Genomic DNA, 6,408 nt, shown 5'->3' with positions numbered 1-6,408 from the left:
CTATTCTATTCTCATTATTGATGCGGCATGACGACTGAGTGATCGCTCTCAGCAGAGCAACACGAATCTCCAAGCATTAAAGGAGGCATGTACGAAATACCCGTACAGGCTATAACTCTCGGAGTGTTATACTATCCCGATCGAGCATCTGGACTGTCCGTATCAGTCTCAGAAACGATCACGACCATCCAACTTCACCAGCATGATTGGATGGCTTAGATCGGATCCATAACCCCCAGGAAGGTATTGGAGTATTCACCACCGACCCAATGTGGGCCCGGCATGGTCGGCCTCCCCAAAAGGGTAGCATGGCTTGCCAAATTTTACATCCAAAGCAGCGCGGACGTGAAACCCTAATTTGGGGTCTACGACACATTACATGTGTCGCAAATCAGTCTCAACCAACCATCTTCGCAGGCATAGATGGACGGTGTAGATGTAGATTAAAATGGCCCAGAGCATGTCAACAAAATCACCATGGACCCACCTACACACATGACCAATCGGTCAGGACCAACTATGGTTGGTCTTCCCAATTCGTGCGCCCAAACAAAGCATGACGCACGGCCGGTGAAACCCTAATTAGGGTTTGAACATCACGAGCGTCCATTTTCTCCTACACGAACGAAGGGTCCAGGAATAGACTAGGCAGGTCTGCTGCGCATCAACATGACCACCATGGGCCCATCTATCTCCACACCCGATCGGACAAGGCATATCATGCCTGGTTCCCTCGATTCGCACGCCCAAACTACGCGTGGTCACACCTCCCAATTGCAAACTGATCTCGACCATACAACTTTTCCGGACAAATTGAGTGGCTTAGATCACGTTTCTATGGGACAATGAAATACATGCGTGTACACCAGCCCATCGTCTGCATACCAGACTAATCGGCCAAGATCGACCAGACTTGGTCGCCTCGAAACGCGCGCCCAAAGTTGGCATGACGCGCGGCCTTTGCGGCACAAAATCTCTGTAACAAATCAATCCTAGCCGCTCCTCTTTGCCGGACAAATTGAGTGATCTAGATTACACTTTTACGAGACAATGAGGTATGGGCATGTACTCCGGCATGCCGTCTACACGCATGCCCAATCGGCCTTGCCAAAATTGTGTCCCAAGCTTGGATTCGACCAAGCTGAAGAGTGATGCTTGCGCACCTCTTCATAAACCCTAATTCCACTAACGGTCGCAGACGAGTGTCTCAAAGATCATCTCGTCCGTTCAACTTCACCTGCTTGGTTATATAACTCTGGTCAGGAGTTAACTGGTCAATGAGGTGTCGTGGTGATTACCATCCGTCATTCTAACACACCAAGTGATCGGCCAAGTCAGGACTTACCTGTACAACCCCAAACGATCACTTGAATATGGATAGACATGCATCTATTTTAAGACGCTTAATCGTGACTTACTCTATTAAGCCTTAAAACAGCGATGCTTGACTCATGCTAAATACATTCGATGCATTACCTGCATAGAATACATACGATATTTCATAAATATATACTTCCTAAATAACTTAGTTATTTAATCTGGAATTACATGCTACTTTCTGTGGGTCCCACGATCCACACTCGAGACATCAATCATGTCACAAACTGGGGGATACATACTGGGGTATTGGTCTGGCGGTTTACAGCGTGCAACGCACAACGCGCCATCACAAGAACGTGTCAGGAAGTCATAGACGGTTAGTGATGATGGGAGAAGTGGGCAAGACTGATCGTGTAACACTAACACACGCAACTCCACTACTCCATCACTCCACTTTCTCCACTTCCCATGAGAGACGTGGGTTAGGCTCAATGACTTGTATAAATAGGTTTTCCTCCCTATTTTTAAACAAGACAAGACAACAGAAGCAAGTGTTGATACAACCGTATTCAAACACCGAAACTGATAGCTTACATTCTGCAAGCCAGTTCAGCTTTCTGATACAAGTCATACATAGCCAACACCTTCACAATCTCAACACTTTCTTCGCTTCCCTCCATTAGATCAACCCCGTCTCCTTCACTTTGTGACTGAAGCAAGTCTGGAACGACCATTTCTTGGTTTAGGCCAGAATTGTACAGATTGATTTCTCGAATCACAAAGCACTCCCGTGCAGTGCATTTATTTAGGGTTTAGATTCATTCCTCATCCACACACCCCAAATTACCAAATTTGTCAGGAATAGTTTTCACCCATAGACAATTGGCGACCACGGTGGGACGTTTATCTGTCGGTTGCAAAATTGGATTCTCAATATTCATTCCAACCTTCTCGTTTTTAGGATAGATCTTGGGTGTGATTCAATCATTAACCTGTTCAATTTCGGTTTTCGGTCTTCATCTCACGATGTATCCACGCCCGAAAACCACAAGTGGTTCAGATATCATGGAAAGCGTAGCGAGAATGCTGGAGGATGTCCAGACTAATCAAGCTGGTATCGCTAGAAGGAAGAGCGAAACATTCCACCTTCTGAATGATATAGCAGCGCAATTACAAGAAGGATCGATGGGCATTTACCCAGACAATGCAAAAAATGTTGAGTCCTTATTTAGAAGTCATACCTTAACCAATGAAGATGAGGAAAGAGCGCGTAGCTGCAGGGAACTCAGGAGAGACGAACAACATGGTCTAGTCAGCGACAGAGACTCGGAACAACTCCACAGAAGAAAAGATTTGTCTGGGATGCCACAACGTCTACCGAAAAAGAAAAGGAGTCGGCAACCTACGGAGCCTTGCTAGAAGATTTGTATCTCAAGACTCTTGTCGAAGCTCAGAAAACTGCCCAATCCGCATCGACCTTTCAACCAAGTGAAGAAATTCTCGAGGAAGGAGAGATCAATCAAGAAACACATGAGTACGGAGGATGGTAGCGTTCAATTCGTTCACTCAGCAGTGATATTACGACACCTTCCACTTTCTGTCATCCAGTCAAACGACCCGCGGATATGATGGCGCTCACTAGTCTTCCAACTCCGTCTCCGAAGCGTGTGTCACACTAAAGAGACATAGAGACGTCACAACGTCCACTAACGCAGGAAAAGCTAAACTCAAGGTATCTACATTTCACGTTCCCAATGGAAAAGATCTTGGAGATGCTGGAGACGTGGGTACAAAACAGAGAAGTGGAGCAACTTCCTGTATGGCGTCCACCCACTGATCAAGAAGTAATGGATCTGAGGTATTTTCATTTCCCGGTTCCTTCACCACCCTACTAATGAATGCAACGCTTTGAAGCGCACTGTTCAGAAGAAGCTCAATTCAGAAGAATAGCTTTCATTCTCTGAAAGTTAGTACGGACGATTTCCTTGGAGAGGCTGCTTCGGTTTCATACAAGTGAGGCTTCAAAAGCAAGTAAGTTCTATTAAACAATTTTACAAGAAATATAGTTTTAGAATTCACTGGGGACTTGTCATCTCACACGTGGGGAAAGAGTTTCAACGATCAAACGCCATATTCGTTTCCTTTCATACTTTCCTTTTCGCACGACATTTGCAATTTCATATGACATGTGCAATCATTAATAACCAAGATGCAAATTCCATTTAGAATAAATCTCTTTCAGAAAAGTCATTCACAAAACTATCTCAAAATAAACCAATTCAACCACCTATTAGTTCAAAACCTGAAAACAAATTGTGAAAGGAAATCCTCACAATCACTCAAAAAAGCATCTAAATAAAGGACACAAGTAGGCGGCACAAATCTTTCAAGGAAAGTCCTTCAGCAGCAACTCATCCTTCTGAGCAACAACAACTTTCATCTTCTGGAGCGCATCTTGTTTCAGCTTCAACTTCTTAAACAACCTCTCAACCTCTTCTTCCTGGCGAGCAACGCATTCTGTGGAGGGAACCTCACCTTGCAATTCCTGAAGCTCCCGGATTTCGGAAAACCCTTTGAAGAACCAAGGAGCGTTAAAGTCATACTGTACAAACACATCTCGATGGCACTTCCAGTCTTCGATCATCTTCTCAGAAACGGTGTGACCAGTCGTGACGCTCATCCCTTGAATGGAGAATAAAGCTTCTTGGACGCGATTGACTAATGCAAGGCGACTTTTGTGCTTCGTGGTGGTAGAAATATGGTCGTGCTTATTCCATATCGCCATGTACAACTCCTTGAACTGAGACGACACACTGAAGCCCCCAACCAACACATGACCTGGAAGAGGGACATCAAAGAGGGGATCGAAGATAGCCCCAAGAACAACAGGTTTCCTTTCCAATGCTTCATGAAAAACCTTGTCACCTGCAAGAGGCCTTTCAGAAAAAGTCACCATGGATGCCTTATCAATGGGGACCGGCTCAAGAAGATCTTTAAGGGGAGTCGCCTCGACAGTAACAATAGCAGATGTTTCTTCTTCCGCATTCTTCCGGATGTCTACTTTTCTATGAGTGCTGATTTCCATCACGACCTCGTCTACAAGCTCACTAAGGTTACCACTTGGGGAGGCACTCTGTCCCGTCGAGTTTTCTCCATCTTTATCCTGAAGAGGATCAGTGTCGCCAGACCCTTCTTTGGGAGGATTACCAGACTTCTCAGAATGAAGATCAACATCGCCAGAACTCTCGTTATGACTACGATCCAGCCTTGCGAAAGCATTTTCTTTCGGGATTCCCTGACCGTCAACAAAAGATTATCTTTAGTGAAAGTTTCTCAGGAAGAACGAAACCAAGGGATCAAATAGAAAGAAATTTAAATACCTGCATATTGGAGGAATTGAGGATCACCGAACCACATGCCTGCTTCTTGGACCTCACTCCTGCTTGGGGACTGCAATCATCGACTCTGGTTCGTTTACCTGTGAGCGGTTTCAACCGAGGATGCTCCTTCAAAGTGTCAGGATATGGTTCGCCGCTTGAATTTGTTACAATCTCCTCCGAAAACTCTTTGAAAGCCAACAACTGTGTCCTCCAAAACTCCTTATACTTGTTGGTCACCGTCGCATTTCTTCCGATTGGAAAGAAAGGAAGGCTCTGCACTGATGAAAAGGCGTCAGCATTAAGAATATCCGGGAAAAGTTCTTTTGGAGCCTTCAAAGGACGAAGGAATGGAACACCCTGGTAAAATACCATTTGTCGAGCAGCCCTGTCAATATTGTATGGAGTCACAGTAAATCCTTCGTCAAATAAAGACAGGACATATCCCGGAGTGCAGCTTCGGAAGTAAATGAATTCTCCAAGACTTGCGGTTTCAACATCAGTATGCAACATGGCATCAAGAACAGTAGCAAAAGTCTTTGGCTGAACAATGGAAGGATGGACCGGCCCCCATGGACGAAAATCTATGGAGGACACATTGCCGAAGACATCCACGAGCTTCACACCGGTTTTGGGACGTCTCTTCTACCAACGGAGTATTCTCGAACCACCATACAAACTGCTGAGCGAAGTTGCAGGAATAGGAGCATAACTTTTGAAATGTTTCCACAAAAACGCCTGAAGAAAAGCGATGTGGATATGCGACTCTACCTTCTTGTACCCGTTGGAAACATGCATGTCTTTTGCTAAGGCGTCCAGATGAGAATACAGTGATCCAAGGAACAAGGCGCCCAGGGGAAGGACCTTACCTTTTTCCAGCCTTATAGCAAACATAACAAGGTCACCTCTTATGGTGTTCTTCCCAGAACCGTCATCAAATATGTCCCTGGACAGCCACAAAGACAAGAACGCTACCACACTGAGTTGACTCTCCAAATCCTGATCTGGTTTCGGATTCGCAGGAGACCACTCCGACACCCACCAAGTGTAAAAGCATCTCGTGTCTTTCTTCTCCTCCTTCTCCAGCTCATCGAACTCTCCGGCCTTTTTAAGTATGGCATCATAAATGTGACGTTCTGCATCAGAAAGTTGATAAAAGAAGCTTCCAGCAACAGGCAGGTTCATCAACGCAGCCACACTTTCCAGAGAAATGTTCATCTCTCCCCTTCTGCATATAGATGTATGAGTAGAAGGACGCCACCGAGAAATGAAAGTGATCAAGCCTGCAACATCTTTCTTAATCTTAAGAGAGGGGAACGCCATGACCGCATCAAGGAATTTTTCCTTAACTAAATTAGCCTTAATTTTTTTATTACTCATCATGCATCTCATCCATACTTCGTAAGAGCCCAGCGAAGTGTGACAAATCTTGAAGTCAATAGGTGAAGGCGGATATTCATTTCTCCGAAGACAGAACCTCATCACAAGTGCTGAAGAAGAGGATGGATTAGCTTCCATATTTTCTGAACCAGAGAGCAGGACTATCTTGTGACTAGGATCTTTCCTATGTTCGGAAAATGCACAGTGAACAACTCATCATCTATGTTCGGCATATCTTTGAAGTTGTTAACACTCCCTGACTTGGCACCAACATTATCTTCAGAAGACATTTCAACAGGACCCCTTTTGTTCATTCTACAATAAAAAGGCA

This window comes from Papaver somniferum, chromosome 9, assembly GCF_003573695.1.
Source record: "Papaver somniferum cultivar HN1 chromosome 9, ASM357369v1, whole genome shotgun sequence".
Classification (NCBI taxonomy): Eukaryota; Viridiplantae; Streptophyta; class Magnoliopsida; order Ranunculales; family Papaveraceae; genus Papaver; species Papaver somniferum.
This window is presented reverse-complemented; position numbering follows the sequence as displayed.